Source organism: Rhinatrema bivittatum, unplaced genomic scaffold (assembly GCF_901001135.1).
Source record: "Rhinatrema bivittatum unplaced genomic scaffold, aRhiBiv1.1, whole genome shotgun sequence".
In the NCBI taxonomy this organism is placed as follows: domain Eukaryota; kingdom Metazoa; phylum Chordata; class Amphibia; order Gymnophiona; family Rhinatrematidae; genus Rhinatrema; species Rhinatrema bivittatum.
Window position 1 is genome coordinate 943 of NW_021821044.1, and position 24,384 is coordinate 25,326.

Below are 24,384 nucleotides of genomic sequence, written 5' to 3' on the forward strand. Positions count from 1 at the left end.
AGCAGGCCAAAGGCCAACAGGAATGAGAGAGAAACACGCACTTCACAGCAGGAAGGAGGACCTGTTGCCGAGGTGAAGCACTGGAGCGCGACCAAGGTTTAAACAGCTGGACCGCTGCTGTTGTCATGGAGCGCCAGCTGCAGTGTTTCCTGCCCACGCACCTAGGAGGCCCCGGGGAGCTGGGCGGACAGTGTCTCTGCCTCGGTGGCGTGGAGGACTGGAGGTGAGGGCGGCCGGTCGTGGGCTATCCCGCAGCCGGCCAAAACATTACATTCATTTTGTGCCTGAGGCCTGCTCTCCCCCTCTTCTGTCCCACACCCTGACTCTGGAAACCACAGCAAGGAGCAGGGGACAGATGGACTTACTGAACATGATCTCCAGCCGAATCAGGCATTTGACAAAGTTATCAAAATCCACATTGAGATCTTCATCAGCAAACCGGGCGACAATCAGCTGGAACAAGTTAGAGGTCAACTTGAAGCCTACGAAGATAAAAATAAAACGCACCATTACATTTTAGATAGTGTCCTTCCATCAACTGCTTCTGTAACAAGAGTAGGAAGGGTCCTGCAAGGTCAGTGCACAGAATTCACCCAGTTAACAGCTAAACATTTTGATTTAGCGCACTCACGGAGAGACCACTGAGCCTAAAAGAATTCTACATATTTGCATTTTAATAAGCTCTCATTTTCAGGATAACCATATTTTGAAAATGAATCTGTTGCAAATGAGTGTATTCATTGGGATATCCTGAAAACACAACCTGTTTTTGGGGGTCTCTAGAATGAGATTTTGGAACTTCTTATAGAATGGAAGGGCTGCCGGATTTTCCGCAGATCTGAGGTTGCCTGGAAGGTTTTAAGACCATCTCTGCAGGTGTCACTCCAACTTGGATAATATGCACGGCTTAAAAGACTCCATGCAAGTAAATGCCTAACATTAGAACAAATTATTTTGGAGGGATGCATGTTTTTTTTACACGTGTGTGTGCATACTCCAATGATGTGTCCTTTGGGCTGGGTGCATGTGTAAGGGGTCTCCTCTGCCCTGCCGTGCTGCCGAGCTATGGTGTCTCTCTGCACAGGGAGATCTTTAGGCCCTTGCTGGTCTTCTCTTCTGTGTAGCTTGGACGAGTTGTTCGGTCGCTGGAATCCTTGGTGTGTGCTGAATGTTATGGGGCTGTGAACCTGCCGGTAACCTGATAAAAGTGCGAGGTGTTTTGCCTTGTGGATGTCTGGATGATTTCTGCAGATCCCCCTCTGACTGTGCAGGGCAGGAGACCAATTTTCCCCTCTCACTCGGTGCTTGCCCAACGCAAGTGTCCCTAGATCGCATCAAGTAACTCCACAAGTAAAGCACATCTCATTCTAGTTTTATCTGTAAGAAATGTATTTGTCAGGAGATTAAAAGCTCAGGCCATTAAGAGGGGGTAGCTCGTTTTTTTAAATATGATAACTGGAAAAGTCAGCTTAAGACAAGCACCTTGCTTTTATGAGAAATCTCTGAAGCTCAGTGGAATAAAATGACTTGCTCAAGGTCACACAGTGACTGAGGCACAGAGGGGGACAAAATAACGTGATCAGGATCCCTCAGAGAGACAGTGGTATTAGTGAGCTTTGAACTTGTGTCCCGAATCACAAGCCAGGGCTGTGAACATTAGCTCCCTCCTCTCCCGCACGAAGGTTTTTGGCCTCTGGCACAGAAAGAGAAATATGGCAGCAGAAGAATAAGTCCATATGGCCCATCCAGTCTGCCCATCCGCCCAACTCATTTGGCTTTGCAATTCCCATCACTCCCTCGGAGAGCCCCTGTAATTATCCCCTGCTTTCTTGAATTCAGATACTGGTTTTGTCTTCCCCCATCTCCACTGGGAGGCTGTTGCATGTATCCCCCACCCTCCCTTTAAAGAAATATTTCCAAAGATTACTCCTGAGTCTACCCCCTTTCACCCTCATCCCATGACCTCTCATTCTAGAGCCTCCTCTCTTTTGAAACCTTGGAGGCATTTAAATGTTTCTATCATATCGCCCCATCACAACTTTCCTCCTAGGTTATACATGTTTAGGTCTTCAAGTCTGCCCCCATATGCTTTAGAACGAAGACCGGTAATCATTTTAGTCGCCTCCCTCTGGACCGACTCCAAGCGATTTATATCCTTCAGAAGGTGCGGCCTCCAGAATCGTGCACAGTAATCCAAGTGAGGTTTCACCAGGGATTATACAGGGGTGATATCACCTCCCTTTTTCTGCTGACCATTCTTGTCGCTATGCAGCCAAGCATCTTCCTGGCTTTTTCTGTCACTTTACCTATCTGTTTGGCCACCTTAAGCTCATCAGAGAGGATGACATCCAGATCCCACTCTTCTTTTGAGCTTAGAAGAATCTCTCCTCCAATACTGTACCTCCCCCTTGCGTTTTTGCAGCCTGAATGCATAACTCTGCATTTTTTTTTTTGCATTAAATCTTTTAGCTGCCAGACCCTAGACATTCCTTGAGGTTTGCTAGGTCTTTCCTCATGGTTTCCACACCATCCAGGCTGTCTACCCTGTTGCAGATTTTTGTTTCGTCTGCAAAAAAGACAAACCTTTCCCCACAATCCTTCCGTTATGTCACTCATGAAAATGCTGAAAACAACCGATCCAAGGACCGATCCCTGAGGCAAACTTCTAGTAACACCGCCCTCCTCAGAGAAAACTCCATTTACCACCACCTTATGTCACCTCCCACTCAGTCAGTTTCTAACCGACACAGTCACTCTAGGTCCCATACCAAGGGCCCTCAATTTATTTATAAGTTGCCCATGCGGAACCATGTCAAAGGCCTTAGTGAAATCCAAGTATATTACATCTAGCGTTCTCCTTTGATCCAACTCTATGGTCACCTATTCAAAGAAATTGAGCAGATTTGTCTGATGAGATCGCTCTCTGGTAAAACCACGCTGCCTTGGTTTTTGCAAATCACTGGATTCCAGAAATTGCACTATCCTCTGTTTTAGCAGTGATCCCATTAATCTGCTCACCAGAGAGGTCAGACTAACCAGCCTGATGTTCCCAGCCTCCCCCTTACTTCCACTTTTATGAATAGGAACCATATCCTCTCTTTTCCAGTCCTCCAGAACTATTCCTGACTCTAGAGAAGTATTGATAAGGTCAATCATTGAAACTGTCAGGACTTTAAGTTCTCTTAAATACCCTTGGATGTATCCCATCTGGTCTCATCACCTTAGCTACTTTGAGCAATTTAATTCAAATCAGGAAAGCGGACTATAAATTTTAAAAAAAAAAGTTTAAAAAAAAATGTAATCAGCACTTCATGAACACACCTTTCTAATAACAGATTGTGGTTCACCTCACTTCCAGTCTTATTTGTGTTTGTTTTATGTGGTCCTGCTCCTGGTCCTGTCACCGTGAACACCGAACAGAAATATTTGTTAAGCAATTTGGCTTTCTCCTCACCAGCCTCTACACATTCCTCCCCTTCACCTCTGTCTTACAAATGCAACTTTTGCACTTCCTTCTATCACTAACATATCTAAAAAAAAAAAAAAAAAAAAAATCTTGTCCCCCTCACCATTTTATTCTATTTTCTATTGTTTTAAATTTTGCATTCCTATTTTCCCAGCTTCTCTTAGCTTTTCCAGATATTGCCACCTGTCTTCCTTTTTCTGCAATTTCTTAGAATTTATAAGCACTAACCTTTTCTCCCTTACCTTTTCAGCTTCATTAGAAAACCATAGCAGTCTCTATTTCTTCTTTCCTATATTTACTCTCCTAACAAAAAGGTTACTTCCCCTTGTAATATTTCCTTTTAGTTTTGCCCGCTGCTATTTTCTATTCCCTGCTTTTTCCCACCCACCTTGAGGTACGCCTTCATTTTAACAAAGTTAGTTTCCTTGAAGTCTAGGACCCTTGCCTTCATCTCCTGCTCTCTGATACTGAACCACACCCTCCGGTGATCACTGGATCCCAGATCAGCGTCCACTGTATCAGAGAATGTCCTCGTTGGTAAGTACCAGGTCCGGTATCACCCCCCTGCCGTGTGGGTTCCATTACCAATTTACAGAACAATTTTACTTGTAGTGCTTGGTTCTGATGCAGCTCCTGCTTCCTTCACCTGCTTCATCCATACCTTTTTTCATGTAAACAACCAAGGAACAGATATAAATGGGAAAAGAATAAAACCTGTCACAAGCCTTAGCGTTTAGGCCCTACAGAAGGTTTTCCCTAAAGGTCGGCTTACAGAGAGAGGCCGACTGTGCCTCCAGGGTGTACATATTTAGATCCTTCAGCCTCTCCTCACTGGAAGGCCTACGAGGAGAGGCTGAAGAATCCACAGTAAATGTGCTATACTGTGGAGGAGAGGAGGTGCAGGGGAGATATGATACTTTCAGAGACCGGACAGCTTTAATCATGCACGGCCATCAAATCTTTTCCCTCAGAAAGAAAACTGCAGAACTAGGGGTCACAGTATGAAACTCCAAGGGGGTCGACTAGAAACCAACCATCAGAAAATATTTATTCATGCTGAGGTAGATTTTAAAAACATACGCGGCGCGTTTTGTTCGCGCACCAGGCGCGAACAAAAGCCCCGGGACTTATGCGCGTCCCAGGGCTTGCGCGCGCCGCTGAGCCTATGCAAAATAGGCTCAGTGCGTGCAGGGGGGGGGGTTGGGGTAGGTTTTCGGGGGGTACGCGCGTATCCCTTTGAAAATCTACCCCAGAGTGTGGTAGATGCCTGGAATGCCCTCCCAGAAGAGGTGGTGAAGATGAGAACGATAATGGAATTCAAAAGGACACGGGATAAGCCCTGTGGATCCCTCCAGCACAGAGGATGGAAATGATAAAACGAGGTAACCTATATTAACTTTAGGAGTAACACTTCTGCAAGGGGACAACTTACCCAGAGCACCAGTTACTAACCGTAACAGTAGGCACGGGGTAACCTGCACGGAGCGGCAGTTACCAAGAAAAGCAACTTGCTGGGCAGACTGGATGGACCTTTTGGTCTTTATCCGCTGTCATTTACTATGTTACTGCGCTATTAACAGGCAAATCAAGGAATCAATTGGCTAATTGGTCTGAAAAGGTCTCCTCTTGGGCAATATATGCCAACTGAAATTTAGTTTCTTAGTATCCTTTAGTCAAGAAGAAGCTGGAGAAGTTTAAAATAAGATGTACAATAGACAAAAAGAAAGAGAAGGGAATTGAGTCTGTGTCTTATTCACCTGCTTCTTCCAAGGCTTTCCGCATCTCGTAGGAGTTCATGAGACCAGAGTGATCCACATCGATGCACTTGTAAATTTTCTGTAAGACACGAATATGACTTTTCAGGATGCAGTGAGAAAGACTCGCATTCTGGGGAGGGGAGGGAGGAGATGGCCCAGACCGGATAGAAGATGCTAAAGGGTAACCTGGAGGTAAGACAGTAACATCGAAAGCAATTTTCAAAGACAATGTAAAGTGCATAAATAGCCTTTTACAGAACTGCCCACCTGACATGCAACTAAACTTACTCATTTACGTCCTGTAGCCTTATCCCAGGCATTTTTTTTTCAATTCTGCAGCACCAAGGGAAGTTGTAGAAGCTAAGGGTCATGATGTGAAGTTCGGAGGGGGGGAAGGCTTTGGAAACAATGTCAGGAAATATTTTTTTTCACAGAAAGGGTGGAGGACACCTGGAATGTCCTTCTGGAAGAGGTGATGGAGACAAAAAAGGTAGCAGAATTAAAAAAAAAAAAAAAGGTGTGGGATAAGCACAGAGGAACCACAGTGGAAAGAGGATGGGAATGAAGTCAATCACAATCCCACGAGGGCTAAAAAAAAGCACGGGACTCAAAGAAAACGGAGGGAGGTCCATATTCAGTCGCTGTCCGGAGAGCAAGGTTAGCCGGATAAACTTATCTGGCTACCTTTGGAGGTAGATTCAGTAGGGCAGCCACGCTGGGAAGCAATGCATGGACATTGCCATTCCACTGCTACCAATGCTGCTTCTGGGCAGGGCCCAGCCCCTGGTCTCCAGGAGCAATCTGGCCAGGTCAGGCCAATTCCACAGCAAGGGCTGAATTTTGTAGCCTTTACCGCAGTCATGAAATCGCAGGAGACCGGAGGGCGCCCTGGTTCCATTAATTCTGCTGGTAAGCTATTCCAGTTCACCACCTCTCCTATTAAGGAAGAATTTCCTCAGGGCCTCTCTCCAGCTTCCTATGAATGTTTCTATCATATTCTCTTCCCCTCCCGTCTTCCCGTCAGGTAAGGAGGAAGACAGCATAGATCAGGGGAAGCCAACTCCGGGCCTGGCGTGCCACAAGCAGGCCAGGTTTTCAGGATATCCTCAGTGAATATGCATGAGAGAGATTTGCATGCAACAGGGGCAGTGCATGCAAAATCTATCTCATGCATATTCATTGAGGATATCCTGAAAAAAAAATAGGCCCGCTTGTGGCTCTCGAGGAGTGGAGTTGGCCACTTTTTTGTATAGATGAATCCCCTAAAGGCAGGATGTACTTTTCATGCTCCTGGTTGCAAGGATGTGTTATGGTAGACTCTGGGGACACAAATCTTGCGTTTAGTCATAACCAAGCTCTGCTTTCGGGGGGGTTTGCAGCACAGAGGACATACGCATCATCTCACCTGGTATTTCAGAATCTTCGTCCAGAGAATATTGAATTCCTTCAGCCCCAGTTTGCCTGTTCCATCCGACTGGAGGGCAATGCAAGTTAAGGAAAAACGACAGCAGAAAACCACAGTTTTTCCATCAAGTTTAAGAATAACGGCAAATGGGCATGGGCCCTACGACCCCTGGCGCTAAACTAACGAGGCTGGGCCTTATCACAGAAATAGCGCACCCTGGTGCCAGCACTGCAGCTTAATACAGCAGCACCAAGTGCAAGATTTCTGAAAATGCACCACTTAGTCTGATTGTTATTACCACTACTGCCATAGTGCAATAAAAAACGTGAACAGCAACATTTTTAAATGATCTGTGATGAAAATAGGGGAAAGAACTTGTTTTGAGTTATACGTTGTCGATTAATTAATGCATATTAAAAATGAAAAAAAACCCCCAGAGCTCATTTTCACTCTGAAGAGAGAAGAGGTTCCCCAGCATAAACTTTTGGGGTTTTTTAATGTATTTTTTTTTTCACTTTTACTTCTTCCTTTTCTCACAACGCAATAGGAATCAGCACAGGGATCCTGGCACCATGGGCCTTCAATGTCAGCTCACTGCCGCTATTCCTAGCAGCCTCGGCCCCCAAGCTCGGATTTAGGAAAGGCAATTCCTAAGACGCCCACAAATATCCAGGCCAAAGAGGAGTGCAACTGAGCCAAGGAGGAGCCTGCTCCAGCTCTCTGGGACAGGGGTAGCACCTCTCCCCCACCCTCTCTGATCTTCCCTCCCTCCCCTCGCCTCTGAGTGCAAAAATCCTAAATCCGGCCCTGAATGGGCCTAAGGCATCAGGGCTGCCTTCATGGCCCTGAATCTGGGCCACATCCAGAACGTTCTTCTTTATACCTTTGGCTACCTGCCCTTTCATAGTTCCTTTTCTTAACTTTATCCCCACTCCCAGTCGCTCCAGGCCCAACTGGAAACTTTCCGCATGGCAGTGCACTGGGCTGACCCCTCTTATTTTATTTAAACAAAAGTAATAAATCAAAGTGTGACTGAATTTTAGGACTCCCCCCCCTCATCAGTTAGCTAGTGAAGATCGCATTTTGTTCTCATCTCCTACCGTGTGTCTGTCACACGTCAGCAGGCCAAACTCTACTCTCTCTCTCGTTCACTTTAAGGGCCCGCCCGCTGTATTAACAGGCGCCGGATTTAAGGTAATCCACATCAGTGTGTGCTCGAGTCAAAAATAGCCTCCACGTGTTTAGGAACCAACCAACTCATGTTTGTTCTAGCTTCTGTGCAACCCGCTTTCTTGTCCTCTTCTTGCCCCCAGCATGGTTCATAATTAGTAATGCTCCGATTATTACCGAGGATGGGGGATGGGCTTGGAGCGTGTGCCAGCAAACCTACGACTATTATCTCAATTTCACCGGCCTCCCAATGGGACACTCCGACTATCCACGGCACTGCCACGGGCTGTCCAAGAGCCGGTCAGCCACTTTCAGCTCCAGCACCGTATGTGGCTTCCTCCGCCTGAGGCAGCAGGTCAAACAGCAGCCACTGGCTCGAGACTTTTGGATGCTATCACAAACACTAGGGGGGCACATTTAAAACTAATCGGAGAAAGTTCTTTTTACTCAACGCACAATTAAACTCTGGAATTTGTTGCCAGAGGATGTGGTTAGTGCAGTTAGTATAGCTGTGTTTAAAAAAGGATTGGATAAGTTATTGGAGGAGAAGTCCATTACCTGCTATTAAGTTCACTTAGAGAATAGCCACTGCCATTAGCAATGGTTACATGGAATAGACTTAGTTTTTGGGTACTTGCCAGGTTCTTTTGGCCTGGATTGGCCTCTGTTGGAAACAGGATGCTGGGCTTGATGGACCCTTGGTCTGACCCAGCATGGCATGTTCTTATGTAATAGCATCACTTTTTGTGTCTAACATTGACAAGCATTAGCCGTGCCATCTGCAGCTCCCTCCCGGTGGCAGTTAAGTTGCACCGACGTGGACGCACTCTTTGACTGGCAGATCCTTTCCACGTGGAGCGCTGCGGCCTCACGTGGGCGAGGCAGCCTGTTCGGCGATTATCTCAGCGTGCCAGGAAAGGACAGGGCCGCGCGTGCAATGGACCTCCCGCGTGCGCAGAAAGCCTGAGGGAAATCAGTTCTATCACAGAGGCCAAGGAGGGACGTGGCCTGGAGATCCCTGCCCTCGGCCAGGACGCTGTGTGTCCATCGTGCAGAAGCTTCACTACTGGCAAGATGAACGCACGGGATAAACCCAATCGACTGAAAGCCTCTTTCACGCAACAAATTTCACAGGAGAGAGGATAAATATTTAACCTTAAGCGGAGGAAATAGATTCATTTTAAAGGATTTCTGGACGCTCTGTGTGGTCATGCTGTTCCTGCGGGTGACTCTCAAAGCCGTTTCGCTGGGTGAAGGCAAACATGCTGGGCTTTGTCTGCACGGCCGTTTCTCCACAGTGAGTGGAAGTCTTCCTGGGAGCGAGATTGGGACATTCCCTAAATTATCAGGGCTAACTCAGCCCCCTCCCTCCCACAGACCAAACTGCAACTAAACTGGCCATTTTGTTTGTTACCGTTTGCATACATCACGTGCTGGCCACTCCTTCTGACGCCTAGCGAGGGGCGGAGGCACAATGTTACACCTTCAAAAACGAAGGTCCATTTACGTGGGTAAAAAAATAAGGGCGAACCTGCCTAAATTAGCCTTATCCTGGGTAAGTGATGTTTTGGCCTCCAGAAAGGTCCGTGTGCATTTTCATAATATGTGGGCTTTTGGCCACACAGAAACAAGGCATTCTGGGCCAGCCCAGTGGCTTGGTGATTGCATGGCCGCCTTGCAGAGGATGTGCCTCAGGTCCTTCCACTTCCTGGGACGGCTGGGGAAGCTGCAGACACAGGGTTTCTGAATGCTGATTTTAGCCTTTTTTTTTTTTTTTTTTTAAGGATTATTGCACTTTGGGGGAAAGGAGTGCCACAAACTGAAGTATCGTGTTATGTGCAAAATCACAGGTTATAAAAATATAATTGCGCAGCATAAAGATACATCCAGCAGCTCCACTATGATTCTGCAAGTATTCATGCTGAAGCCATCGGATTTAATGTCTGGGCCTGAAATACACAAAAGACAGTTTGTCACGTGAGTGGAGAGCTCCGCTGCTGTCAGATTTTATTGCAGCATGCACGGAGATTCACAATGAAGACACGGTGGCTTCTTTCCAAACAGGACCTGCGGCGAGCACAAGATGATGGTGGAAGCCCAGTGAGGGGAATCAGAGACCCAATGCCACCTGCAGTGTGCTGGGCTGCCAGGCCAGACAGTCAGTCCCGCGGTCCAGGGCTCACTCTGATTTCCCAGCTCCTCTAAAGCCTTCCCTCTGCTTGGTTGCTGAGTCCTAAGACCTGCACTGGGGCTGGAGTTTACCCGACCAACACAAGGACCAGCCCGAGATGTTGTAGTCCACAGGCTTCTGGAACACAGGGGTCCATCCGTTCTTTAGATGTTAAAGCTGTATCTCAACACTTTACCCACAGACCTTAAACTGATGATAGTTCTGAGTAGGTCCAATGGTAACTATTACCTATAGTCACAAAGAATACCAAAAGTGTCCAAATTAATATTTCCTTCACCAAGCACCTTTAAAGTGAATATGCATACTGGGCTTCATTGACCTTCATCGTAGGCTTCATCGTATAGCATAGTTTCACTTTCACACTCCACCTTATATTTAATCATTGGTCAATACTGATGTATAATTTTTGTTATATTTTAAACTTGCAAATCCTCTCATGTGAACGCCACCTGTAATGTGGTCTTATAAATCGTGATACCGAATCTTATCAGTCATGTTACTTAGCTTTGTACATGGAAGCCGCTTTGTTCACATAGCCCGGTAAAATCTGTACAGAGCTATGCTATGTACAGATATGTACATGAAGGTCGATGAAGCCCAGTATGCATATTCACTTAAAGGTGCTTGGTGAAGGAAATATTAATTTGGACACTTTTGGTATTCTTTGCGACTAAAGCTGTATCTCAGCCAGAGGTGGCCTAGTGGTTAGAGCAGTGGGCTATGAACTATGGAAACCAGGGTTCAAATTCCATTCCTGCTCCCTGTAACCTTGGGCAAGTCACTTTACTCTCCATTACCCCAGAGCCCCCTGGAACATGTAAATACCTGCAGTACCTGTGTGTGTGTGTGTGTGTGAAATCTGCTTTGAAGTTTAAAAAGGTGGAATACAAATTAAATAAATCACAACTGATTTACTTGTCTTAAGATGGAAGAGCTCATTCCTTTTGTCTGTGACCCCCAAATCAGTCCAGCTATGCATTTGGAAGTGATATGCTAACAGTTTTGGACAGAGCATGGACAGTATCCTGAAGCATAGGATGAATGGTTTCCAGTGCAATTAAGCTGTGTAAGAAACTTCTCTTTGTAGCTACTACAGTATCTGCGCTTTCTTCTGCATAGAGAGGGCCAAGGTTTATCCTAAGTGGATGTTTTCTTTGGTGCTGGATTCAGATGTTAGAATGGAGCAGCTCATACAGGTGGCATCTGGGTAGTCACATTCCGTTCAGAAATGATACGAAGGGTAGTCAAACATGGCTTGGCCCTTCCCTGGCTTTTCTACCTCCTCTCCACCCAGTGCACAGACACATAAGATCATGAATATTCATTTATGCATATATTGAGCCCCAATGTACTTAGGAAAAAGGGCACTTTACAGCCCACAGCACATAATTATTACCCATTTGCAAAAAATATTACACTAAGCAAGGATTCAATGTGCACTCATTCGTGAGGAAAGCTGCATCCTTTCAGTATCAGGGACTCCAGAAGCAGGGAGAGCACTTACATTTGGACATCACTTTTTCTAGAATGGTGCAGAGTTCAAAGGCCGAAATTTCAGCATCCTGTAGAGAGACATGGTGCAAAGAGAGAGAGCTGTAAATAATAAGAGAGTGTTCCTAACAAATTAAAAAAAAAGCTTAGCACACAAGAGAGGGGTTAAAAGTCTGCCTCTCCTCTCCAAGAAGAAATGCTTGCAACTGTCTTGGATTTTCTGCCCATTGTTAATTATTCAACCAATTTTGCTGGCTAATCATGAATAGCGGATTGGAAAACTGCATTTAAACATCTTCCAGTTTCTCACACACACACACACGTTTCAGAGGGATCCTGGCAGCCAGAACTGGCTGCCGGGTCCCAGCACGAACACATGCATAGGAACCCATTAACACATGCCAGGTTATGCAAACTGTCAAAATGCACATCCGGGTGACTGAGCAGGACACTGCTTCACCTGCCCCATTCATCTGATCCACTCTGGGCTGCTTGCAGGTAGCGGAATATAAAAACATATCAAGGAATAATATCTCTTTATCTATAAACCATCTCCCCGACCTCGAAATTATTCCAACGAGGTTTAGAATTAAAACAGTAAAATAAACCTGGGCGCAACTAAAGAAAAACCTGCCCCACTGAGAAGCCCTGAGGTAGATTCATCTTTTTGGAAGATCAATGTGGAAAAATGTTCGTTCTTGGTGGCCAGTTAAAGGGGGGAGGTTAGGTTTCACTCCCAGTGCAGGTGGATGCAGCAGCACTCACAGTCCCTGGAGCAAGGGAGAACCAAGCAGTTGCTTTTTAGTGTCATTATGTGCGTTTTGAACACTTTTGGGAGGGGGACACATGCACACACACGGAGTTTTATAAATAAATAAAATAACCATCGCCATCTAGTGGCTGGTTGAGGAGCAGCGCTGGGAGACCCTCTTAAAGCTGAACGCTCACGCCATCCCATCAGGACCCCCGCTGGGGCGCAAAGGGTGATATCACCATTTTGCTTTCTGCATTACATTTCCTGCATTCAAAAACAAACAATAACATCCCTCATGGGGGACAGGGATTTGTTTTTCCCCTTTGAGAGACTGGTACATATGGGGGCAATGCTACTCTTTTCTTTTGAAATTATACTAGGATTGTAAAACTGCCCGAGAGCGGGCGCAAGGTATTTATTTATTGTCCAAAGTTGATTACTCACCTTTACACTTCACAGAACAGGGGGGAGGAGGGCACAATAAAAACACAGTAAGATGCAATATGCAAATAACTGGAAACAACCTTAGGAAATGGTGTGAGCGTCCTTCTTATAGGGATGCAGCCGGCCACTCTCTCCCCCTCAGGAGCTTGCCACGGGAATTGGCCGCCAGAGGAGGGAATATGGGAGCGAGGCAGGATCACGAGGGCTGAATCTTCCTTACGAGGGCCGAATTGGAAAGGAGCAGAGAGAGCGGCTTTGTAAGCGAGAGTAAAAAAAAAAAAAGGTTGGGAGGTAAACGCTGTAGAGGAAAGAATATTTTAGGGGCTGCAGGGAAGTGGGAGAGTTACATTTGAAAACAAGCCAAAGAGAAAAAAACGGGAAGGAGGAAGGGATAAGAGAGTGGCAGATAATGAGGAATCAGCACTGTACCTGCCCATCGGTCTAAGTGTGCATAGATTTAAAAAAAAAAAAAAAGTGGAATGCAGTTAGTTAGTGATCCTGGTGTCACCCGAGCACCCGCAGCCGCCAGGGACCTTCAAGCTCCTGAATATTTCAGAGCTCTGCCCGGCTCCAGCCTAGACTTTACTCACCTCTCCCGCCAGCTGCGCAAACAGCTTTTTGAAGTTAGGATCGATTTCATCTTCACTCAAGTCATGCTGGCAAAAAAAAAAAAAAAGACAGGAAGAAAACACATCATGTAACCGAAGTCAAGAGAGGAAACATGAGGCAGGCGGCGGCATTCAGGCGACCGCTTCCACGCAACGCATCCGGGTACCGAATCCATCCTGCTGGCTGTGCCCGGGAAAGGATCCGGAGGTGGCAGGGAGCAGGCAGTGAATCTGTGAATCGGGAGAGCCAAGCTGCTCTTCCCACTGAGCCTCTATGTGACCTCTCCCCTTATTTACCAATCACAATGTTGTTTCCTTCTGCTATCACGTCTGACAGCTCCCCTACAGATGAAAAAAAAATCAAATTCCCTCCCCCGGAGATGGCTGCACGCATGGCACTGACTATTAAATTACAAAGTGCACTGGTAGCCGGTTGGGATGACAGGCACTCTACCAGTAGTGAGAGGCTCTCTGCAGGATGTGATGCCCTGGTCTGCTCCCACTGATGGTAATTTGAGATTAGTGCGTAGTGGGTGGGTGCCTCGGAGCTGTGATCGCTCAGGTCTCCCACATCCCCCAGGACAGCCAGGAACTCTATGTCCGGCTCATCCACTTTGCTTCCTCCCCCACCTCCCAAAGCCCCCTTTGGTACCAGCAGTTTCTTCCTGATCCTTTGGGCTTTCAGAACCAGCTTTCTACTGGGCTCCAGTGCCACGAGCCTACATTCACCACCGGCTGGGATTCCCCTCTCCCTTCTTTTTGTAGCCCCGACCCAGCCCGGCCGCAAACGTGACAGTCGTGGGCCAGGGGACCAAAAAATACATCCAACTAACATGGGACCCTAAGTCTGGCCACCGGGTGTTAACTAATGAGTGATGACCGAGCCTCCCTCTCCCCAAGTGCTGCTAGTGCTACCTCCGCAGCCTCCCCACCCTGACGCCCCCCCCCCCTCCGCTGCACCCTCCCCCGCCGGCCCTGGAAGTGGAAGACCTGAGCAAGCTGCAGAGCCAGGTCCTCTTCATGGCCGTGCACAGTGCAGCCCCTGAGTCACAGGACTGGCCCAGCCCTGGTTTTTTTTTTTTATCTCTGAGGTGCTCAGCTGATAGGAGGACTATTTTGGAGCTTGCTGGAAGATGTCCATCGCTCATTACTGGAGTCAGAGAGAGAGAGGGTAGAGGGAAAGGCGTGGGGGAGAAACGCTGCAGCAGTGTCAGGGAAGACAGAGACAGGACATCGGCAAGAATGAGGCAGGACATGAGTCAAATGAACGAGGGGGGAAAACGGGGACACGGAAGGAGCAGCCCCGGGGCAGGGAGGGGGTGGAGAGGCTCTGCGGAGTGTGTGCAAGAGAGGTTATGCCAGGTGCCCGAGAGAGGAAAGGGGGTGGTATTAGAGAGAAAGAGAGAGAGAGAAAGAGAGCTGCTCATTTACAAAGCAGACAAAAATGTTACCTCTTCAATGTTAGCCTCAATCTCGTGATCTATGACTCTGCAAATGGAAAGGAAATTTTGCCCGTTAGTGTCCAGCCAAAAAAAATAAAAATCATTTCCAAAAGATATTATTCAAGCAAAACCTTCAACTACAGTTCCAGACAAACTGAGGAGCACGCGGACAGCTTCTGACGTTCACGGCGTCTTGCAAGGTCTGGAAACCCACCAGGTAGCCAGGGCTGACAGATTACTAATCTCACGCCAGGCTTCGGCTGACCACACCGGACAATAAAAAAAACCCAAAGTGCTGCCAGCTGAGCCCCCTCCGCTCCACGTGAACATTGGAAAATTCATTCTAAAGCAGCAGGGCTACTTAAAAACAAATGTCTGGCCAATTCCGTCAGCAATGAGAACAAAATAGTGGCCCAGTGGCTTAATAGCAGAGCTGCGTGCTGCCGTGCAGAGGACCTGGGTTCAGCCCCTACCCCCTCCTCAGACTGGGCTGGGTCTGGGGCTGCCAGTGAGGCAGCATTCACCGAGCGGGAGGGGAGGGTCACCCCAGCCATCACTCATTGGTGACAGCTACTGGTCCTGCCCGAGGACCCATCGGAGGCCAGCACCAACTGAGCTGAAAGTCCAAAGGAGCAGGAGTTAAAACAAACAAACAAACAAAAGGTCTACCCAAATTAAGCTCCCCCATTTCATTCCTGGGGCAATACTAGTCTTTAAAGGTTTTGAAAGCTCCTCCTACTTATCCACCCCCAGCACTGTTCATCCGAGTAAACTAGGGGGGGGCGCTGCTGTGCTGCTCCTCATCAGAAGCCATGCAAACGTCACCCTGACGCACAAAGCCAAAAGTGACTTTTGGCAGCTGCAAATGGACTCAGGGAAGGCAAAGGCGCACACCTCCCATTTTAATTTTTAAAAAGCGTGAAATTATAGAAGACAAATTACACCCCAGGCAAACGAAAAGAAAGGATACCCAGGGGACCGTGAGCTAAAGTGGAAGCAACACAGCAAAGGAGAAGTGCGACGAGCGCCAGGCGGCGCCAGGCACCTTATCTCAGCGACTGAAAAACGGGGCAATTAAAAATATATATATAAAGAGGTGGAAGTGAGTCACCGGGCAGTAATGGCTGCAAATGTCTGGAGGCAACAGAATTCAATGGGTGTGCCCCCCCCCCCCCCCCACACACACCCCCCCCCCTTCCCTGGACGACCCAAACCAGCCACCCAGGACTACGTACTGCGCTTCTGTGTTTTTCTCCGAGAAGACTCGCAGGCAGAAGTCCCCGACTTTGTTGGGCTCGAAGGTGGACGGCACGATGGCGTATTCCCCCGGCGGGAGGTGGAATCGGTTCATGACCTCACGGAGGTTGATGAAGGTGTCCGACTTCTCCTTCGCTTTGGTCGACAGGAAGAACTGTTTGCTCAGGTGGACGTTCGGCTGACTGGAGCACTTATTAAAAAATAGATAAAATTCCACTTATTTCCTTGCAGGAAGGAGGAGGGACAGATTTGGGGGGTGTCTCGGCCTATTCTCTGGTTGCATCCGCACGGCAATGGTGCGAGATACCCAAGCCCGGGTCTTTTATCCGAAGGGACTGTTGGGGTCCAAGTTACGATCTCTGGCCCTGGGGCGGAGCTAGTGGAAGAAGCACAAACCGGATGCCTCAACTGAGCTAGAAGGGGCGACAGAGGGCTTTGGACATGGAGACGGGTTCTCATCCAGCCCTCAGCTGGAAAAGTAGCTTGAGGCCACCGAGAGGTGGTGACGGCTGCGAAGGGAGAAGGACAGGAATCCAAAGTGCAAAGGTGAGGAAGAACGGTGTACAATAACGGGGAATCAAACCCCTATAACAACATAGTAAGAAGCGTAGTGTAGTAACAGGAACTGAAGTAACAAATCTATTTCTTGGTTTTTTTTTTCCAACTCCTCATTACCTCCAGTTATCATGTACAGATCCCAGTCTTGCCCCGTTATGTCTCCCACACCTCATGCCAACGCAAAGCCACTCAGGCTACTTGCAGTGTTGTTTCTGGGGCTGAGAGAGCTCCTTCTGCAGCAGTCAAGTTCTGGCCGTACCCTACTCTCCAGAAATCCCCCCATCATGTATGAAGCCGCAGTACTGAGCCGCGAGAGTCCTCCCAACGTTCTACCAGCTAGTGCTGGGAGATGGTGAAATTACTGAGAGTTCGCCTACCCAAGTCAAATCAAATATTTTAATTTCTGATCTCAATTCAAGTACATATAACATGCCCATTTATCCCAAAAAGGAAAAGAAAATATTTAGGACCTCAGAAAACCTTCAGGGCCAGTGTGTCTCCTCCACTGGAGAAATTATCTACCTGATAATTTTGTTTCCCTGGTGTAGACCAGTGGTTCCCAACCCTGACCTGGGGACCCCCAGCCAGTCTGATTTTCAGGATATCCACAATTAATATGTATGAGAAAATTTGTGGATATCCTGAAAACCCGACTGGCTGGGGGGTCCCCAAGACAGGGTTGGGAACTACTGGTGTAGACGGATAGGCTCAGGACCAATGGGTTATACTCCCCTGCCAGCAGATGGAGACAGAGTGAGGTTGCAAAGCTGACATCACCGTACATATATCCCTGCAGTGACTTTAGCTCTCCAGTGTTCTCTTCAAAAGCCACTGTGGACATACTAGTTAAAGGACTTAATTGAAAATATGACTAAAAATATAATTAAAAATATGATTTAAAAACAGATAACCGATACTGTACTCAACCAACCATAAACACTGAACTCCAGTAAGAATATAGGTACCTTAATCTAGGGACTGGATGAACACTTATCCATGCTCCCTTGGATTCGAGTCCCATTTCATGGGAGGACCCATGGTACAGATCTTGAGCAGCCGAGGGCGGGATGCTGAGTCCATCTGTCTACACTAAAGAAAACGAAATTATCAGGTAAGTAATTTCTCCATTTTCTAGCATATAGCCTGATGGACTCAGGACCAAAGGGATGTAACAAAAGCTACTCCTGATTGGGGTGGGAAGCTACCCAGGGCCCAGTCAACACCACATGTGCAAAGGCAGCATCCTCTCGGGCCTGTACATCCTGGCGATAAAACTTGCAGAAGGTGTGCAAGGAGGACCACATCGCCGCCCAGCAGATATCGACGGGAGACAGCAGCCTGACCTCCACCCATGAGACCACTTGAGCCCTAGTGGAATGAGCTCTAATCTGAGAAGGTAATGGCTTTCCAGCCTCCACATAGGCTCCCGTGATCACCTCCTTAATCCAGCTAGCTATGGTAGCCTACGAAGCTGGTTCGCCCTGCTTCCTTCCACTGTAAAGGACAAACAGGCGGTCCATTTATTGGACCGGTTCTGAGACTTCCAGATACCACACTAGAAGTCTCTTGACATCCAAATGATGGAGGAGCTGATATTCCTCCATGTCCTTGAGTTTATCTAAGGATGGTAACAAAATGGACTGGTTCAAATGAAACTCCAATACTAGCCTGGGCAAGAAGGATGAAACAGTACATAGCTGTAACACCCCTGGAGTCATCCGGAGGAACAGTTCCCGGCAGGAAAATGCCTACAATTCAGAGATGCAACATGCCAAGCATATAGCCACCAGGAACACCGTTTTCAAAGTAAATAAATGCAAGGAAAGACTGCGCAGTGGTTGAAAGGATGGACCTTCCAAAAATCCAGTACTAAATTAAGATTCCATAAGGGAACCAGCAATGGTAAGGGAGGTCAAAGGTGCTTCACTCCCTTAAGGAAACGGGTCACATCAGGATGAGCCGACAGGGAGGCCCTATTCACCTCACCCCTGAAACAGGAAAGAGCTGCTACCTGTACCTTCAAGAAGTTAAGGTCCAAATCTTTATTCAAGCCGTCCAGCAAAAATTCCAAAATAAGTGGGATTTTGACCGTCCGAGGTAGGATCCCGCATTCTTCGCACCAGGCTTCAAATACTCTCCCGCACATACGCTAGGCATGTAGAGAACTTCCGAGCACAGAGTAAGGTGACAGTTACTGCCGTAGAATATCCCCACTTCAATAGGTGAGCCCTCTCAAGGGCCAAACCGTAAGACAGAATTGAGTCTGATCTTCGTGAAGGACCTGTCCCTGCTGTAACAGGTCCCTATGCGGTGGGAGGCTCAGAGGTTTCTCCACCCAGAGCCTCTGCTTGTACACATACCATGGACGCCTGGGCCAATCCAGAGCTACTAGTAGGATTAGTCCCCTATGGTGTTCAATTCTGCAAATGACCCTTCCCAGCACGGGCCATGGAGGGAACGCATATAGCAACTCGTCTTCCGGCCAGATCTGGACAAGAGCATCGATTCCCAGGGATCTGGATCTCTTCTGTGACTGAAGAATCGAGGAACCTTCGTATTGTGAGATGCGGCCAGCAGATCGACTGATGGAAGGCCCCAGCGATCTACTATCAGTTGAGATGCTTTGGTCGACAACCCCTACTCTCCTGGATCCAGACTCTCCCTACTTAGAAAGTCTGCTCTGACATCTTTTCCTGTGATGTGGGAGGCTGAGATCATCTGTAGATGTACTTCCGCACACTCCATAAGGAGGTCTATCTCCTGTGACACCTGCTGACTCTTGGTTCCTCCCTGGCGGTTGATGTAGACTACCTTTGTTGCGTTGAGTGACATCATGCGGACCAGGTCCAGGATGGGGCGAAAAAACACTTCCTATTTGGGTACGACAAAATAGATGGAATAATGTCCCGTATAATCCTGGGGGTTAGGTACTGGGATCACAGCCCTCAACCTGAGGAGTCTTAGAAGTGTAATCTTCACTGCCTGCTTCTTGTGCTGGGAGTGGCAAGGAGTCCTGAGGAGTGCTGTAGAATTCCAGTGCATATCCTTCTTGGATGACTTCCAGTACTCATTTGTCCAACGTGATCTCAAAGAGAGACAGACGACCCCCTATCTCCTCGTCCCGAAGGTGGGTTGATAAAATTTAATTGGGGGTTTGGGATGAGCCTGAACCCAAACCTGCCCCCCTCTTGGGCTGCCGAGTACAAAAGAGCTGGGACCTCCCAAGGGGTCAAGACCTCTGAAATGTCGAATTTCTGTAGTGGAGAAAATGCTGGGAATCTCTGGAGTGACCCCTGATGGGTGAGGGGCATTGTAGTTGCTTCCTCTTATCTTCTGGTAACCGGGAAACTGGAGATTCACCCATTTACTGGCCAGCTTTTTCAACTTGCTCCCGAATAGGAATGATCCTTTAAAAGGCATCTTTTAAAGATTAGCTTTGGAGGGTGCATCAGCTGATCAGTTCTGCAGTCAGAACTGTTGTTTGGCTGCCACCTCTGAGGCCACTCCTCTGGCCGAAGTACAGACTAAATCAGAGCCTGCGTCTGCTACAAAGGCGGCTTCAGGTTCTATAATCGCTTTGGAATTCACTCCCAAGTCATCAATCTCCTGAGAGAGAAGCAGACTCGAAGAAGCCATCAGAGGGCAACAAGAAGTGGTCTGTAAGGTCATTGCTACAGCATCAAAGGCTTGTTTAAGGATAGACTCGATCCATCTATCATGTGCATCTTAAGGCCACTCCTCCCTCCACTGGGATAGTTGTTCACTTAGAAATGGCAAAGACCAGTGTGTCCACCTTAGGGAAATGCAAACGTTCTCTTACCACTGGATCCAGAGGGTATAGAGCAGGGATGGGGAACTCCAGTCCTTGAGGGCCACAAACAGGCCAGGTTTTCAGGATATCCACAATCAGCACGCATGAGAAAGATTTGCATCCAATGGAGAAGTGCATGCAGATCTTTCTCATGCATATTCATTGTGGATATCCTGAAAACCTGGCCTGTTTGCGGCCCTCGAGGACTGGAGTTCGCCATCCCTGGTATAGAGCTTCCAATGCCCTGTCCCCTTTAAAATTTGCTTCTGGGGCATTCCATTCCAGATCAATCAACTCCTGGATGGCATCCATCACTGGAAAGTAGCAGAAGGCTTTCCGCAGGGAAATCAGAATGGGATTCTTTTTTGGTTCTGTCATAGAATCTGCCCCAGGGACTCCCAACATCTTCAGGGTCTGGGAAAGCAGGGCTGGCAATTTGTCTCTATGAAAGAACCATAACATGGTCTGATACAGTTCCAACCCAGGGGGGATTTCCCCATCTTCCAAGGAATCTGGATCTTCCTAGTCCATGCCATCCGGTTCCCTGCCAGGGATATCCATAGTAAGGTGAGGCAAACCGCAGGATCTGCCGTAGGAATGAGAGAGGGAGGGTCACTGGCTGAGGTTCCATCTGGACAGGGGCAACTGAGGCAGTAGACTGTGCCTGTATGAAGGCTTGTAGCCCCTGAAAAAACTCCACCCAGGAAAAGACAGCCGGGTACATATTTAAACCAGGAGGCACTGGGGTGGGACCAGTTGAATTTCCTCTCCTATGGATGACCCAGTTAAGGGGATACTAAGGCCCAGCATACTGAGGGGGGATATGATAGAGGTGTTTAAAATCATGAGAGTGTAGAACGGTAGATGTGAATCGGTTATTTACTCTTTGGATAGTAGAAAGACTAGGGGGCACTCCATGAAGTTAGCATGGGGCATTTAAAACTAATCTGAGAAAGTTCTTTTTCACTCAACGCACAATTAAACTCTGGAATTTGTTGCCAGAGGATGTGGTTAGTGCAGTTAGTGTAGCTGTGTTTAAAAAAGGATTGGATAAGTTCTTGGAGGAGAAGTCCATTACCTGATATTAATTAAGCTGACTTAGAAAATAGCCTGCTATTACTACAACAGTAACATGGAATAGACTTAGTTTTTGGGTACTTGCCAGGTTCTTATGGCCTGGATTGGCCACTGTTGGAAACAGGATGCTGGGCTTGATGGACCCTTGGTCTGACCCAGCATGGCATGTTCTTATGTTCTTATGATCCAGTTAAGGTAGTGACTAACCCCTCATCTGAATGGGAGGAGCCTGGCTTACCAAAATCCAAGGAGGCCAATTCAACTTGGGCTTCCTTACAGTGCCAACATAAGTTGGAGTCCAGGTCAGACTGTGAGGCTCTAATATGGCTGGCATTGCAGAGAGCAAGGTGCTTAGTTGGTTGGCGGCGCCATTGGCAGTGGTAGTTATGTGCTCTCTCTCTTGGCTCGAGCATACAATTTTATGCTTACAAGTGTTTGGCAAGGCACTGTGAGGCGCACACACAGTCTGTATGCACAGCCGATGCACTGCACATGCTGACATCCTATGGAGGGCAATATGGCGCGCATGCAACACACGTAAGATGGCGCCACCATGGCCTACCATGAGGTATGCGATCAAGTCTACAGCAGGGCCAACCCACCGGGACTGCTCAACTTGCTCGGAAGCCCAATTCCCCTTACCTCCAAAGGAAGCGGGAACAATGTCTATACGACACACCAGATCTCTGAATCGGGTCCTCTTTATTTATTTATTTTTACTTAACTGGGCTCAGCGTTTACCAGCTGAGTAGAGAGGCGGTCTCCGGTTGCAAGGGGAGAGGGCTTCGACCGTCACTGCCACACTCAGTTTTCTGCACCCGCTGCCTTTCAGCTACCTCAGCAGCAAAGTCTACACTAGAAACCAGCTACCGGACCAAGACACACCTCTGCAGGATCTCGGAAATCACCTCAGGAATTCTCAACTGGGGGAGGGACCTTTAGGTATCACTGCAGGAGAGCGAGACTCAATTTCCTTCAAGTTAGAATGTAGAATTTCTTCTTCCAAAAAGTACAGCAATCCCCATTGGGAAAGGTACTTCCACCATCTGCTAGAGAGGAGAATACTGGAGAGCTGAGCTCACTGCAGGAGTATATGTAGGGTGACGTCAGCTTTGCAACCTGACTCTGTCTCCATCTGCTGGCAGGGGAGAGTCCATCTGGCTACGCGCTAGGAAAATGGAGATTTACATGCTGTGGAAAGCAGACTCCAGCAATTCAGTGCTTGGAATTTGGTTCCCAATAGAAAAGAAATAATAATTTAATTTTACTGGAAAAGAAAAGAAGCTCTCTGTGAGGCCGATATTCAAAGCGCATATCTAGATAAGTAGCGATATTCAGCCTCAGACAGATAACTTTTCTTGGGTATGTTAAAGCTGCTCAATAGCAGGTCTAAGTGAAACGGAATAAAACATATCCGATACTAAGCAGCGCTTTATCTGGGGATATTCAGCAGCATAGACATGTTGCTGAATATCCCGACTAAGGTAACCGGATATGTCTATCTGGCTAACTTAGATAAACAGCTAACTTTTGAATATCTATCCCTCTAAGTCTTGCAAACTGTCTTCCTTGCTTTTTATCGTGTTTTATGCATATTAAGAAAAAAAAAACCATACGCACCTCTGGAGGAACCTGTGAGAAAAAAAGGAAAAAATAAATGCAAAAGCTGTTTTAACTGAATTTCTAAATCAAATTCTACATAGTAACATGTATTGAGAATGTAAATCACAGCATGGTTACTCATTACCAGCCAAGCTAAGGGGCCCAGACTGAAAATATGAGATCTGGGGGGGGGCCTTAGGCCAACATGGACTTCCACACCATATCTGCCCAGCTTTGAGGGATTAAATCTCACTGTGCTTCACACAATTACTAAACATGTTTCTGGCATCAAGATTTCGGCTCCTGAAAGGACCTTTACCTGTTCCTCACTCCGTTACATTCCTCATCCCCGAAGCCTGTGGCCCCTGGGCAGGCCTGGTTTCCAGGCAACCAAAATAACGAAATTAATCTGGATCTTACATCTAAGTGCGTAAACATGAAACGTGGGGGCAAACTTTGAAACACCCTCCCAACCGGGCAGCCTGCCGAGCCACAGGTACTTTGTACATTCTGCCAGTGGAGCTGCAAGCTAACGTTCAGAGGAAAAGCCTCTTTACCCCAGAAGGCTCCTTAATGGCGGGGTGACTATCAGGGCCGCACTTAATCCTGGTGGTGCCCTTTGTGGGTGGGAAGAATGGAGCTCTGTGTGGCCGTAGGGGGAGGAGTGTAAATGGCCCCTCTCACTACCACCACCACCCTGGAGATCGGAAAAATATGGGGGAGGAGCACAGTTCTACAGCCCTATTATATTTATTAAAAAATATTTCTATGCCGCTACTCGAGCAATCATAGCGGTCTACAAAAAACACCATACATATTACAAATTGTAGAACAAGTAAAACAAACTACAAAAACATATCTTAAATAGCGCAGAAGAAAAAACATCTGCTACAGAATAATTCAATATGTTGTTCTCTACAGGGCAGCACTTTCAACTGCAAACTCTTCTCTGAATAGCCAGGTCTTCAGTCCCTTTTTTTAAAAAATCTTTCAGCCACTCTATGTCCTGAGACGTTCTGGTGAGCTATTCCAAAGGGCTGGACCAGCGGTTGAAAAAGCTCTTTCACCCTGCAATTCTAACAGGCCATTAGTCTGAGACCTCAGTGATCTGGATGGAGCGTAAATATGGAGTCTAGAACCTACCCTGGATAATTTGTAGTGTTTATCAAGTTTATGAATGAATATAAGGATTTTATATTTAATTCTAGCCCTAACCGTGAGCCAGCGTAGATCAGCAAGTACCAGAGCGATATGGTCATATCTTTTTGTGCCCGAGAGCAATCTGGCCGCAGAATTCTGTGGCAGTTGGTTGGAGAGAGCGTAAGGTTGAGGAGGGAAGGCCTAACAGTAA

The 24,384-nt window shown here is 47.4% G+C and overlaps 1 pseudogene; it reads right to left on the reverse strand.

Moving 5' to 3' along the window:
• Window positions 1-365: 365 nt before the first annotated feature.
• Window positions 366-24,384, reverse strand: part of LOC115082391 — a 98,424-nt pseudogene continuing 74,405 nt past the window's right edge.